Genomic DNA, 15926 nt, shown 5'->3' on the forward strand with positions numbered 1-15926 from the left:
CTGAACGTCGTCCACCGCTCGATGTGGCCGATGGCTGCCGTGCGCTTGTGATCCGAATGTCTAGCTGCAGTCCTTTGGATGTGTACGTGCATCAAGTCTTTTCTTCCTCCTCAATTTACATGCAGAGATTGTATCCACCGGCCATTGACGTGATCTGCCTCTAGACGTAGCTGGCAGCTGCTTGCGATCCGAACGGGAGATGCCCCAAGATGACATAATATTACCTGCCGACCTATTAATCTATTCCAAACGTAAGGGCTTCTTGAACGCGTCGTAGGTTTTTTTCTTAGGAAAAAATGTGTCCTAGTAGGACATGACTTGTTTGTTACCGTATATATATGTGATGTTTTTTTTTGAGGATCCGTGATGGATTATTCCTATGTACGAGTTTCCTTGTTCTACACTTGAACGTGTCCAACATGATAGTACAATCTGGTTGTACATGGGACCTGGCGGTGTCATGTTTTTTTTCTATGTATGAGTTTCCTTGTTCTACACTTGAACGTGTCCAACATGATAGTACAATCTGGTTGTACATGGGACCTGGCGGTGTCATGTTTTTTTTTATTCCCGTGTTATGAGTTTCTATTTAACTAATCTCAACCGTTCAATATCTTAACTTTGTATAGATGAATCTTAACCGTTAGTTTTCTATTGTTTTAAGTATATAATAGATTGGGTTAAAATGATGCTTGTGTTTGGCATTGACATTGGCTGTCGAGCAGGAAATCACTGCTGCTATGACTAACCAAATCATACCCGTTTGCCCACACCTTTTGTCTCTGTTCCTACCAAAGCCTCCCACTAAACTTGGTCAAAAATATATGGTATTTGTAATGCAACATGGAACATTAGATTGCTCTGTTTCTCTTTTCAGCACAGCAAGTCGATACCATCTGTGGCCTAACATTTTAAACTTTTCTCTCTCAGTTATTGGGTTCTTTGTACGCTTTGAAGATGATAGTGTCGATTCAGCAAAAGTGGTCAAACAGTGGAATGTCAAAATCATATCTGTGAGTGGGAGGAATTTTTCATATGTTTTCTTGGTTATTGTAATCAAATTCTATTTTGCTCCCACTTACATCTGCTTTATAAATTGTGTTATTAACCTATGGTGCAGATAAGCAAGAACAAAAGGCATCAAGACAGACCGGCTGCTCTGGAGGTGTGGGATCGGCTGGATGAATTTGTGCGGGCACGCTCATAAGTGAACTCTCATGTGTATCTAACCGTGTGATCTTTTAAGTTGCCCCTTCCATTCTGTACTTGATACGGGCAAAACCTTGAATTCCTGGTGAATTCTATAACTGGGTTTCGTAGGATTGGCCATCATGTGTTTTCTTAATTTTAAGTGTCTTTGCAGTAACCTTAGTGCTACATGTGTGTTTTTACTAAAAGTTCAATGTAGTTCTTTTTCTTAGCATGAGGTCTAGATGTGCGTACATGGCCAGGACTTATGTACGTGTCCGACCTGCCCTCTTTTACTTTTTCTTAGCATGAGGTCTGGACAACTGCTTATATGTGTATGCAATCATGACTCTTTTTGACAGGCTATTTCTAATTCTTTCTATTTTTTAAGAGAATATTTCTAATTCTTTCTATGTCCCATTTTGTAGATTTGCTTCAGATCACGGAAGCTTGGGTTGATGGAGTGCTTGTCTTTAGTTTTTGTTTTGACTTTGTGAAACTTGCTACCTATGATGAAACTGTGTAATATTGATGAAACTATGTATATGTATGGATGAAATTTGCTACTATTGGTAAACTATTGGTAACATATGTTGTATATGTGTTCGATATATATGTGTTCATGACTATTGGTAATATGTGTTGAATATTCTATATTGGTCATATAAATATATTTGTGTTTGATTTTCTATGAAAAGATATAAGAAAAAAAATATTAAATGGGGCAATATAGGCACTTTGCCATCTGCTGGCAGATGGCAAAGAGCTTTGCCATCAGCTGGCAGATGGCAAAGAGGCCACGTGTCATCTACATGTAAAATTTGGGCTGGCCTATTTTGGCCCTTTGCCATCTGCCAACAGATGGCAAAGAGCTTTGCCATCTGCTGGCAGACGGCAAAGCATGCAGCCTTTGCCATCTACTGGCAGATGGCAAAGCCACAGGCTCTTTGCCATCAGCCAGCAGATGGCAGAGAAGCCTTTACCGGCAGGGTTTCAGACGAACTGTTTGCCATCCGCCAACCATGCCTTTGCCATCTGCCATGGCAGATGGCAAAGGTCCAGATTCTAGTAGTGAATGTACAGGAAAATGCCAAAGAGGCATAATATTAATTCAATATGTTGGCATTGTAGATGGTGCTGCTGCCGTGGAGGCCCTGAGGGTGGAACTTGCTCAAGCCAAGGAACAAGCTCGGGCTAGCAATGTGGCTGCCCTAAAGGCGGCCGAAGAGTTGAGAGCCGAACAGGCTGCTCGTCGCCGAAGCGAGGAAAAGATGGCCGAAATGGCTGAAGAGTTAAAAAATGCCACCGACCGGTACGCACTCCTTGAAAAGGAGACTAAGGCTAGTTCAGCCGAGCTGGACAAGGCACGTAATGCCGCCAAGGAGATGCGGACTGAGATCCGGAGTATGCGGGAGGAGCTCCAACAAGCTGACAAAATCGTGGCTGGGGGCTCGTACTTACTGCGGACGAAGTTCTTGGATCCGAAGTATGCTCCCCTGGCGGGTCGCATGAGTCCTGCGGACGCATATGCGGACTTGGCGAATAGTACAGCTGACGCTGTCAAGTTCTTCGAGGGTCAAGGTGATGAAGAAGTGGAGAAGCTTTTCTGGTCGCAGTTTAATGCTCCCACTCGCCCGCTGCCACTGAATGAGAAGGTGGCTGCTATGGCGGAGCTCCACAGGCTGTCCGGACTTGCAATGCGGTCTGTAATAGACCATCTTTGGCCAAAGGGGCCTAAGCCGGACAACTACTTTGGTTTGATGCAACAATTCCTTGGAGCCGTGTCCTGGATTGACGCCCTGAGAAGGTCGGCGTGCATAGAAGGTGCGCGGATGGCTCTAGCCCGCGTTAAAGTCTACTGGACGGATATGGAGGCCACTGTAATAGCGAGCCGGGATCCGGCGGGAGGCCAACATCCGGCCGAGCACTACTTGGCGCAAGTCACAGAAGGTGTCCACCTGATAGAGGGCGCAGTGCTCGAAGAATGTTTTATTCGAGTGATAAGTCGAACCATTGTAGAAAACAATGTTTAGTTTAATTATGAGGCTGTGTTTATACTTTTGCCCAGAAGTATGATTGTCCTCCCTTTGCGGCTATTCTTATACGTATAAGTAGTCTGAAAGATAGCAGTCGTTGGCTTCAGCCCCCTCGCGGACAATGCGGGAGTGTTGGCGAAAAAATATGCATAATCACACTTGATCCAACGTCTTGGTCCGTTAAGGAGGTGATCGCACGCCGAACTAGGCAATCGGACTATATAGCTGTAACACTTTCGCTTAGCCATGGGAGTCTAATGGTGGGGCTGCTATGTAGCCCCTGGTACCTCCACATGCATCCGAATACGGGCGCGTGTGTACATGGTCGGGAAACGGACCTTCGTTAAGGCGGAGGAATGTTTAGGGATTCCGGTGAGTCTTCGAGTGGTTGAACAGTCTCTCGCTGTATCATGACAGTCAGTTTTCGGCTTTATCTACTGAGGCACTCATCCGGAATAACCAGGGCATAATCGCAGTAGTTCTCCTTTGGTCTGCCTTAGCCGGATGATAGCGGAACGTAAGGCAGCAAACCCAGGAGCCGAGCAAACCTAACATTTGACCAAAGACATGATTCGGAGCTGATGCATATACGACCAAACTCGTGACGCCGAACACTCCCGAGGGTATTCGGTCTTTTGTAAAAGAAGATAGGATGACAAGAGCCTATTTTAAGCCCTTTATTTCTAGGTACGTGCAATTTAGTCTTCCGTGGTGAAATGCCAAAAACGGCAGTATCCTCTATGGGTATAGAACCCATGGGATGGTTAAACAACAAGAGGCAGTAGAAAAGGTTTACATAGGGGCTTAATCTAAAAAGAAACCTGTTGCACGGGGCCCTGCTGCACGTCTGCGTCTTTGTCTCCGTTGTTCCGTATCCTGGAAGGGTATCGCGCGAATGTTGTCTGTAAAAAAAACTCGTAGGAGGATGCAACGTAAGTATGCGATCAATAATAAGAGTGTAAGTTGTTGGCCTGCCAATGAGGTCGAGCCGAGCGTGGGGCTGTATTAAATATAGACAGCCCCTGGTTTCCCTTATGGGATTACATATACAGTGCCCTGTTTGAATTTATCCGGGCTACCGAACTCGTCTAACCGTGTTTGTGGTCATGATGACCAATCATGTTTACTAAAACTGGAGGCCGCTTATAGTCCGGTCGCCAGGGCCGTCGCGTGTTCCTCTGTGCATGAAGGGCGCTTTATGATTCCGCTAATGGTGATGACGCCACGAGGACCGGGCATCTTGAGCGTAAGGTGGCCATAGTGCGGCAATGCGTTGAAGCGGGCGAAGGCCGTTCTTCCTAGCAATGCGTGATAGCTGCTTTGAAAGGGTGCGACAGTGAAGAGCAGCTCTTCGCTTCTGAAGTTGCCTGGGGAGCCGAATGTTACTTCCAGCACGACGGGGCCCCTGGCGTAGGCTGCAACGCCTGGTATCACCCCTTCAAAGGTGGTGTTTCTTTGTTTAATTCTGGATGGGTCTATTCCCATTTTGCGGACAGTGTCCTCGTATATTAAATTGAGACCACTCCCACCGTCCATGAGGACACGGGTGAGACGGTATCCGTCGATTATTGGGTCAAGCACCAAGGCCTGTGGTCCTCCTCGCCGAATTGTAGTTCGGCCGTCCATGTGATCGAAAGAGATCGTACGAGACTTACAGTAGTGAGACGTGGGTACGACGAGCTCTACATCGTGCGCTTCTATGGGTGCGCGTTCATGCCCTCTCGTGGATGTGTGAGTCGTATGGATCATGTTTACTGTTTTAACCTCTGGAGGGAATTTTTTCTGTACCCCAGTGTTCGGCTGGTGAGGTTCATCCTCATCTTCGCTTGGTGTGCCCCTCCCCTTGTGTTCGGCATTTAATTTGCCGGCCTGCTTGAAGACCCAGCACTCTCTATGGGTGTGGTTCGCAGGTTTCTCTGGGGTGCCATGAATTTGGCATAGTTTGTCTAGGACTCTGTTCAGATCAGACGGTCCATCTTTACTGCCTTTGAATGACTTATTTTGCTGATCGGGTCGAGAGCCCCTGAATCCGGTGTTGATCGCCGTGTTGTCTGGGCTCTCTTCCTTGCTTTGGCGTTTGTTTTTATTACGCCGTGGCTTCCCGTTGCCATCCCTTAGTTCAGATGTGCTGGGGTCGCTGGTGCCTTTACGGGCCAACCAACTATCCTCACCCGCGCAAAAGCGGGTCATAAAGCTTGTTAAGGCTGCCATTGTCCTTGGCTTTTCTTGGCCGAGGTGTCGGGCGAGCCATTCGTCACAGATGCTGTGTTTGAAAGCCGCTAAGGCTTCAGCATCCGGACAGTCGACAATTTGATTCTTCTTAGTGAGGAATCTGTTCCAAAGCTTGCGGGCGGACTCTCCGGGCTGTTGGATTATGTGACTTAGATCGTCTGCATCCAGAGGCCGGACATAAGTCCCTTGAAAATTGGCCCTGAAGGCGTCTTCGAGTTCCTCCCAACTCCCAATTGAGTTTTCGGGGAGGCTTTTCAACCAGTGTCATGCTGGTCCCTTCAACTTGAGGGGAAGGTATTTGATGGCGTGGAGGTCATCCCCACGAGCCATGTGAATATGCAAGATAAAATCCTCGATCCAGACCCTTGGGTCTGTCGTGCCGTCGTATGCTTCTACGTTCACAGGCTTAAAGCCTTGTGGGAATTCATGGTCCAGTACTTCTTCGGTGAAGCACAGGGGGTGAGCAGCCCCTCTGTATCTGGACGCATTGTGGCATGTAGTCGGCTGTTGTTGTGTCCGGGGTTGATTCCGAACTGGTATCTGGATTTTATGAGCGTTTGGGTGACCATAGTCCTGCGCTGGGGTGTGTCTTCTAGATCCATATATGGACCTGGTTGCACCGGTCTTTTTATCCGGATGCTCGCGTGGATCATGCGCAGTGTCCGCGGCCGCTCTGTTATGGTTGTGAGGCGGTACGTCTGGTTTCTTGGTCGAATTTTTTTTGGTGGAACGGCTGCGTCATCGAATTCTGGCAGTAGCTTGCGCTTCAGATAGCTTTTCGTATGGCGGTCATCGCCATATCTTTCTTCAGTGTCTAGCACCCTATTCCATCTGCGACTTAGCTTTTCCTGTGCGGCCTTGAGCCGTTGCTTCTGCTTTTCTAGACTTCTTGCAGTGGCCATAAGCTTTCTGTGGAGGTTGTCTCGTTCCACTTGTTCGTCCGGGATGATGAATGCATCGTCGTCCGGACTGTCTTCTTGTTCTGGGGTGACATCTTGAGATCCTCCCTCCGGATCATTGTGATTGTTTATTTGCTCCGAACTTGATTTGGTGTGACCTGGCTTGTCCTGCTCCATCGCTAGGTCCATGTGGTCATTATTGCTTTCGGAGTTTGCGGGTATATCAACCCTTCTTGCGCTCTTGTCGCTATTTTTGCCATTGCTGAACTTTGAGCGGCGTCTGCGCCGCCTCTTTGGCTTTTGCCTGGGTGTTTTATCATCCGGACTGCCGTCCTTATTGGGCGTATCTACCATGTATATATCGTATGGCAAGGTACTAGCTAGTCCCGCGCTCCAGGGATTCTGGAGCCTCTCCTGCATCGTCGTCCATACCGTCGATGTCTTCGGAGTCAAGCACGTCGGTTGATTCTTCGATCGTGGCAATGAAGTGGGTGGTGGGTGGGCGCCAGGTTCCTTCGTCGCCTACTTCCCACTTGGGCCGGACATAGTTCGGCCCAGAGCCTCCTGACAAAGAGAGAGACTTCAATGAGTTCAGTATGTCACCAAAGGGCGAGTGCTGAAAGATGTCCGCAGCGGTAAACTCCATTACTGGAGCCCAGCCTAGCTCGGCTGGCTCGAGAGTGAGCGGACCAGGACCAACAACCGGATATGAGTCCGGGGGCCAAAGGTTACAGGCCTCCACAGAGTTGAGTCCCGTGTTCGGCTCCACCACTGATGAGTGTGCGGCCTGCGGGGCGGGGTCCAGCCCTCCATCCGTAGGCAACGCAACCTGCCCTGTATTTAGATCCGGGGCTGCCTCGGGGAGAATGTCTCGGGCACTGTCCGAAAGCAGGTCTAGGCCATGCTCGTCGTGGCTGTCCGGCGCTCCTGGCGCAGACTCGAATCCATCGAAGATCAAATCTCCGCGGACATCTGCCGTGTAGTTCAAATTTCTGAACCGGATCTGGCGGCCAGGGGCGAAGCTGTCGATCTGCTCCAACTGGCCAAGCGAATTGGCCCGCAGTGCGAAGCCACCGAACACGAAGATCAGTCCGGGGAGAAGAGTCTCACCCTGGACCGTGTCGTTGACGATTGAAGGCGCCATCAAGCCTCGAAGCGACGACATAGAGGAACTCTCAATGAAAGCACCAATGTCGGTGTCAAAACCGGCGGATCTCGGGTAGGGGGTCCCAATCTGTGCGTCTTAGGCTGATGGTAACAGGAAGCAAGGGACACAATGTTTACCCAGGTTCGGGCCCTCTCGATGGAGGTAAAACCCTGCTTCCTGCTTTATTAATATTGAAGATATGTGGAATACAAGAGTAGATCTACCACGAGATCGTAGAGGCTAAACCCTAAGAGCTAGCCTATGATGGTATGATTGTAATTGTGATCGGCCTTCTAAGGACCATGCTTTTCGGTTTATATAGACACCGAAGAGCTAGGGTTTACATGGAGTCGGTTACAAGGAAGGAAATATAATATCCGGATCGCCAAGCTTGTCTTCCACGCAAAGGAGAGTCCCATCCGGACACGGGCCAAAGTCTTGAGTCTTGTATCTTGACGCTTCTATAGTCCGAATGATTTATATAGTCCGGCTGTCCGGATACCCCCTTATCCAGGACTCCCGCACCCTAGGAGGCATTTTTTTCGCCTCCTGGGGGGCTGCCGGCGAGAACTTTGGCCTGGGGGCGGGAATTTGTCCACTCGTTGCGCCCCCAGGAGCAGTGTTGGCGAGAAACGAGGGCCCACTCCGCTGCCGTGGTCTCCGTCCGCTCCATCGGGGAGAGCGCCAGGAGCGCGCGCACGGCGCCGCTGTTGACCACGGCCCGAACGTGCTCGAGCTTGGCAGAGAGGTTGTGGAGCGCGGCGAGGCACGCCAGCCTTGTGTCGGTCGGGACGTCGGTGGCGGTGAGCGTGGCGATGAGGAACGGGAGGAGGTCAGCCGTGGAGAGCGGGAAGTCGGTGTGTGCCAGCGAGGAGACGGAGAGGTGGAGCCACGTCTTCTCCGCAGCCGCCCAGGCCGTCCCGTCCGCAGCCGCGCGCGCGTAGGCCACGCCCGCAGCCGCGCTTGCCGCCCAGGCCGCGCCTTCCTGCGGCCACGCGCTCGCAGGCCGCTCCCTCCCGCGGCCCCGCGCTCGCCGCCCAGGCCGTCCCGTCCGCTCCCTGGCCTCCAGCTCGGCCTCGATGGCGGAGGTTGAAGCAGCGAGCCGGAAGGAGGACGAGGACGCAGCCAAGGCGCGCGACAAGGACGAGGAGAAGGCCCCACCCGCTAGAGAAGCTCCTCAATGGCTCTCCTGCGACACTGCTAGGAGCGGGGCGGGGCCGAGCCATGGCTGCTGCTGCGCATGCACACGCTGGCTAGCACGCGCGCGCGCGGCCTGCGCTCGGGCACACACGTGAGAGCTCCGAGCACGGCGTCGCGACAGCATGCACGCACGCAAGAGCTCGGGCACGCATGCGATAGCGACGGCCAACCCGGCTAGCACGCGGTGGCTGCGGCCACCAAGCCCGGCCAGCATGCAAGCCCGTGCACGCCCGTGCTGCTGCTGTCGGTGTCAAAACCGGCGGATCTCGGGTAAGGGGTCCGAAGCTGTGTGTCTTAGGATCAATGGTAACATGAACACGGGATTTTTACCCAGCTTCGGGCTCTCTTGATGAGATAATACCCTACATGCTGCTTGATTGACTATAATGAGAATAGGGGTTAGAAGAGTTGATCTACCTCGAGATCATATGTTATGGTCTAAACCCTAGAGGTATGATGAGTAATGTGATAATCCTCTATCGACTAGCCTAGCCTCGGTTTATATAATGTACCATATGCCTAGGGTAACAAGAGTCCTAGCCGAATATGCCGGTGGGGGAGGAGTCCTTGTCTTGATCACCAAGTCTTGTGGAATCTTCCTTGTATGCGGCAACTGTCCGAACTGGCCCATGAGTATACGGCCATGGGGGTCCTCGGCCCAATCTAACTGATCGGGAGACGACGTGGTGAGTACCCCCTAGTCTAGAACACCGTCAGCTGCGGAGCCTGGCCAACACGCTCGCGAGCAACGCACGCATGCCGTGAAGCTGGAGCTCAGGAGCCGGGGCCCAGGAGCAGCAGCAGGACGCCGGCCAGGGCGAGCAACAACCACGGCTTGGTGGTGGGAGATCCCGTGGACGTCCTCGTCCTCGGCCATGCCGTGGAGCTGGAGCTCAACCGCCCGGCGAGGGCGCCGTGGAGTGCGCGAGCGGAGACGGCCCACTTCGGCCGCGCGCGCGAGCCCCGCCCCGGCCATGCGTGCCCCTCCCCGCTCGGGCTGTGTGTGGTAGGTGATGGAAGGAAAAGGAGAGGAGAGAGGAGAAATAAAAAAGAGAAAGGAGAGGAGAGAGGAGAGAGAGAGGGGCTGGCAAGTGGGCCGATGCATGCGAAAGAGAGCGCCGGCGCCCCCAGCTGCACCACAGCTTTCTGAGTTTGTGTTGTGACTGCCGGGCGTAATTTCGGCGAAATCCGGCGCTTTTTGAGCTTCGGGGGGCTTGACTGGGAGGAAAAACACGCGCCGGCGATGAAAAAGGCCTCCTGGGGGGCTGTCTGGGGGCCTAGTGGAGATGCTCTAACATTGTCATCTTTTATGTTTGTGCAGCGTGACGAAAGGAGTTCCATTGAATAACAGTTACAGACTTGCCGTAGCACGATTATGAACTGAAGCAAACGAGCAGTTCAACTGGAACTACTATATAGTTTATTCAGCCGAAAGCTAAAACTTAAAGCTATACGCAACATGTACGTAAATTCACTGCCCGATGAGAAGCATGAGCATATCTTCCTCAGCCTAATTTGAGCACCGTGCTGCGGCTGGAGGGTCATCATGGTGTACGGCACGTGCGTGTAGGACGGCGAGAGCTCAAACGAGAAGCACTGGAGGATAGTGCTCAGCGCCATCTTAGCTTCTAGCAACGCAAAGTTCTGGCCGATGCAGATCCGTGGACCCCCTCCAAACGGGAAGAACACCGATGGATGCTTTGCGGCGCTCTATGAGGAAGCGTAGAACCCTTTGTCTCGGGCCGCAATATATTTATATGACCGAAGCCTTGACGTACAAGTTGAGAGAGAGATCGATCGTGATCCTCTCGAGAGGTTACAGGGAGATACGGGAGAGAAGAAGAGATAGATAGGGATACAAGTTTAAACCACTTTCCTATCCCTATACACTTCGTATTCTAACACTCTCCCTCAATCTAAACCCTACCTGCCAAGGTTGAGATTGTACTTGAAATCATCTAACCTTCGCATTGTCAAAGGCTTTGTGAATCCATCAACAAGTTGATCACCTATTGGAATAAACCTTATATCAAGCAATTTGCGTGTCACTCTTTCTCTGACAAAGTGAAAATCAACTTCAGTATGTTTTGTCCGTGCATGAAAAACAGGATTAGCTGAAAGATAGGTTGCACCAATATTATCACACCATAATCTTGCAGCCTGTGGAACTTTAATTCCAAGTTCATGTAGCAATGTCTGAATCCACATTACTTCAGCTGTTGCATTGGCTAAAGCTTTATACTCAGCCTCAGTGCTTGACCATGAGACTGTTGCCTGTTTTCTTGCACTCCATGACACAAGGTTTGTTCCCAGAAACACAGCAAAACCACCTGTTTACCTTCTATCATCAGCACACCCTGCCCAATCTGCATCAGAGTAAGATGACACAAGCATAGAGGAAGACTTGACAATCTGAAGACCAAGTCCCTTTGTAAACTTGAGATACCTCAGAATCCTTTTGACTGTTGTCCAATGAACAGTAGTAGGAGCATGCAAATATTGACATACTTTGTTAACAGAATATGAAATATCAGGACGTGTAAGAGTTAAGTACTGTAATGCACCTACAACACTCCTGTAATTTGTTGCATCATCTGATCCAAGTGCTTCTCCACTTTCAACAGTAAATTTTTCTGAAGTAGAGATAGGTGTACTAACCGGCTTACACTTTTCCATACCTACTCTTCTGAGAATGTCAGTGGTATATTTCTCTTGTGTAAGAAGTATGCCATCTTTTACCTTCTTGACCTCAATTCCAAGAAAGTAAGGAAGATCTCCTAAATCTTTAAGAGCAAACTCCAGCTTTAAATCCTTAAGCAAACAAGTTGTAGCATCTGAGCTGGAACTGGCAACAATTATATCATCAACGTGAACAAGAACAAATATAGTAACATTGTTCTTATGATAAAAGAACAATGAGGTATCTGCCTTTGATGCTGTAAACCCAAGCTTTTGCAACTGTGTACTTAGCCTTGAATACCAGGCTCTTGGGGCCTGTTTTAACCCATACAATGCTTTGTCCAACTTACAGACATAATGTGGTGTGTTCTTATTTTCATATCCTGGTGGCTGCCGCATGAACACTTCTTCCTCAAGAACACCATGAAGAAACGCGTTCTGAACGTCTAGCTGTCGTAGGCTCCAACCTCTGGAAATAGTAATAGACAATACAAGTCGAATGGTAGCTGATTTAATAACAGGACTAAAGGTGTCCTCATAATCTATACCAAACCTTTGCTTAAAACCTTTTGCAACTAGTCTGGCTTTGTACCTGTCTATACTTCCATCAGCTCTTTTCTTAATTTTATATACCCATTTGCAGTCAATCACATTAGCATCCCTCTTTGGTGGAACTAACCGCCAAGTTTTGTTTTGAATTAGTGCATCATATTCAACATCCATAGCCTTCTTCCAATCCTTGTGTACAAGAGCATCATGCAAATTTGTTGGTTCACCAGTACTTGTGAGAAACGCACGCTTAAGTTTATCATACCTGATCGTACCATCCGTATATTTCTTCTCCTTTACAATACCTGACTGAGATCGTGTATGACGGAGAGGAACTGAAGCTGCTGCAGAACCGGCCACAGAAGATCCGTCCGGCACAGAAAATCCACCTGGTACAGAGGCAGACACGCTCCCCCCTTCGCCAGCAGCATCGGAACTCGTGGCGCAGGGCGAGACGCTGCGGCGCGATCTGGTGGGCTCCGTGCTGGTGGGCTCCACATCTGGCGGGTAGTCGGCCACCGGTCCAGGGGCGCCGGTTGGCTCCGCGCCTGGCGCGCTGGTGGGCTCCACACCTGCCGCGCTGTCGGCCACCCGACCAGGCGACATGAACGACGCGGGGCGATCCGCCTGGGATCCCGTTCCCGTCATACTGTGGCGCAGATCGGCCTCGGATCGCGTGACTGCAGTGCCAGGCGAATCTGCCTGGGATCCGACGCCTGGTCCTGTTTTGGCTGCATCTACACACATAAAATCATGGCCTGTGGCTGCATAATCAACATTAGATTCAAAATTTTCCATGGAAGTTTCCACATGATCAGTTCTAATTAACTCACCCCCGTGATCAAGAGAAGACAGAGAATCGGAAAGAAGTGAGATTTCAGCACGTAAAAGAGCTCCCGCATTAGGATGAAGTTTAGCGAATGGAAATAATGTTTCATCAAACACAGCATCACGAGATATATAGATACGACCTGATGAGATTTCTAGACATTTGTATCCTTTATGAAGATTACTATAGCCAAGAAACACACATTGTGTGGACCGAAACTCAAGTTTATGGCGATTGTAGGGACGCAAATTCGGGTAGCAAGCACACCCAAAGATTTTGAGAGAGCTATACTCTAGTTTTTGATGAAACAAATGTTCCAAAGGAGTAGTGTTGCCAATGACTCGACTAGGCAAACGATTGATAAGGTAAGTAGCCGTGATAAAGGCCTCATCCCAATATTTAAGTGGCATTGACGCATGAGCTAGAATAGACAAACCAACTTCCACAATATGACAGTGTTTGCGTTCGGCTGAACCGTTTTGTTGATGTGCATGAGGACAGGAGACATGATGAATAATGCCAATGCTACGGAAGAAAGAATTGAGTTTCTCATATTCTCCTCCCCAGTCACTTTGGACTGCAAGGATCTTTTTATCAAACTGTCTTTCAACAAGTTTCTGGAACTCTTGGAAAACGGAAAAGACTTCAGATTTGAACTTAAGCAAATATATCCATGTGAATTTGCTATAATCATCAATAAAACTGACATAGTATTTCTTGCGACCAAAAGAATCTCTTGCATGACCCCATACATCACTGAAAATAAGCTCTAAAGGAGCATGAGACACACTATTTGACAAAGGATAAGGAAGTTGGTGACTCTTTGCACATTGGCAAGCTTCACACACTGACTCACTTTCGGGACTACGAGACAATGAAAGATTGCCTTTATTAACTATTTGCTTGACTATATTTGGAGACGGGTGACCTAATCTTTGGTGCCATTTGGCTAAGGAGGGCTTGATGGCAGAATAAGCTTGACGGTGGTGCTTTCGATCAAAGACTCTTGATGTGATGGGATATAATCCTCCAATGCATCTACCGTGATGGATGAGCTCCTTCGTTGCCCGATCCTTTATGAAAAAATAGGTAGGATGAGTTTCAAAGAAAACATTATTGTCGGAGGTTAAACGAGACATGGAAGCTAGATTTTTATCGGCTTGAGGAACATGAAGGACATCTTTCATAACAATATCACGTTTAAGACTAGGGGAATTAATGGAAGATTGACCAATGTGGGCGATGTCCATACCTCCACCGCTTGCGGTGTGAATTTGATCATTGCCGTGATACCTCTCTCGGAGGGCAAGCTTCTCTAGCTCGTTCGTGACATGATCCGTAGCTCCCGAATCAGCATACTAGACTGTGTCACCACCAGCTCCGCCGTGCTCCCGCATGGCTGCAGCGACGTGCTTTGTATCAGGCACGAAGTCCTCATCATACCGGTGCCAGCAGTCAAAGACTTCATGGCCCGATTTCTTGCATAGCTGACATCTAGGCCGACGGTTATTGTTGTTGTAGCCACCGTTGTAGCCGCCGTTGCCGTTGTAGCCGCCGTTGTAGCTGTTGTTGCCGCGGTCACCAGAGCGAGCCTGGCCGCCCTGGTTACCACTGCGCCCGCCGCCGCTGCTGTTTCCGCGTCCGCGCCACTGCTGTCCATGCCCGCGACCCCGTCCACGGGAGACGGCGTTGACAGAAGACTGACGCAAATTTCCTCCTTGAAGCATGCTGAGGCGGGCGTCGAAGCTCAGGAGCTGGCTATACAGCTCCTGAACCGTAACAGCTTCGACCCGTGCCGCCAAGGACGAGATCACAGGGTTGTAGTCGATGTCGAGGCCGGCGATGACGTGGGAGATGATCTCGGCGTCTCCGAGCGGTGCACCGGCGCAGGCAACTTCATCTATAAGGGTTTTAATTTTCCCAAGATATTCTGCCATGGTTAGATTACCTTTCTGCAGATTGGTGAGTGCCATCCTCGTGTTGATCTTCTGGGCTTGTGTTTGCGCAGCAAACATGGCATGGATGGAATTCCATACCTCGGCCGGCGTCTGGAGCATTGCTACTTGGGCAAGAACCTCTCGAGACAGAGATCCCATGAGGTACCCTTGTAGCTGTTGCTGCTGCGCAAACCAGATCGATCTGGCATAGTTGAAGACCTGCTCTTCCGTCCCATTGGTGTTGGTGGTGATGGTGGCAGGAGGCGCCGGGCTTGTGGCGTCAAGGAAGTGTTCCATCTGTGCTCCTTTGATCTGAGGTAGCACGACAGCCTTCCAGAGGAGAAAGTTCGTCCTCGTAAGCTTCTCTGATGGAGGCGGACCGAGAGAGGGCGAGCTGCTGAAGCTGGAGGTGGAAGATGAGGCGAAGGTGGAAGGAGCGGATAAGGTGGACAGAGCGCTCATGGTGGATGCGGGCATGGTGGCAGCAGCGGTGGACGGCGTGGTTCCTGATATGGTTACCTCTCTCTCCGATCTCGGTTCCTCTCTTCTTCATCAACTAGATGGATTCCTTCTCGAGGGCTAGACGTACGAGAGGAAGGGCTCTGATGACCATATGAGGAAGCGTAGAACCCTTTGTCTCGGGCCGCAATATATTTATATGACAGAAACCTTGACGTACAAGTTGAGAGCGAGATTGATCGTGATCCTCTCGAGAGGTTACAAGGAGATACGGGAGAGAAGAAGAGATAGATAGGGATACAAGTTTAAACCACTTTCCTATCCCTATACACTTCGTATTCTAACACGCTCGAGATGCCATCAGCAAACCTCTGTGGATTGAATTCACTTGCATCTTCTCCCCAAATATCAGGATCATGGTGGATGAAGACAAGGGGCAAAATAAGGGTCACTCCTTTAGGATATTTGATGCTGCCAAGCTCCGTTGCCTTGTAAGTTCTTCTGGTAAGATAGGTTACTGGCGGGTACAACCTAAGAACCTCATACAGAATCATTGTTACCTGCAAAACAATACACAAGATCAAGAACATTACTCCGACAACTCTATACTTAAAAACATCACACAATTCTGTTTTGCTCAAAAAAGAATACTGTTAAGTAATCCTTCTTTTCGAAAAAAAATTGTTTTCACTCCATGTATATGCAGACATGCAGTACAATTTTTAACGGAATGGAAATCTGATAGGAGTAGGTTTTATTGTTGGCTACTCT

At 49.7% G+C, this 15926-nt stretch overlaps 2 pseudogenes; both read right to left on the reverse strand.

The window, feature by feature from the left end:
• Positions 1-10065: 10065 nt before the first annotated feature.
• The window catches only part of LOC119341391, a 7896-nt pseudogene continuing 2035 nt past the window's right edge, over positions 10066-15926 (reverse strand).
• On the reverse strand, positions 14498-14636 carry LOC119342424 (annotated as a pseudogene).

The sequence above is a fragment of the Triticum dicoccoides genome, chromosome 7B, assembly GCF_002162155.2.
Source record: "Triticum dicoccoides isolate Atlit2015 ecotype Zavitan chromosome 7B, WEW_v2.0, whole genome shotgun sequence".
NCBI lineage: Eukaryota > Viridiplantae > Streptophyta > Magnoliopsida > Poales > Poaceae > Triticum > Triticum dicoccoides.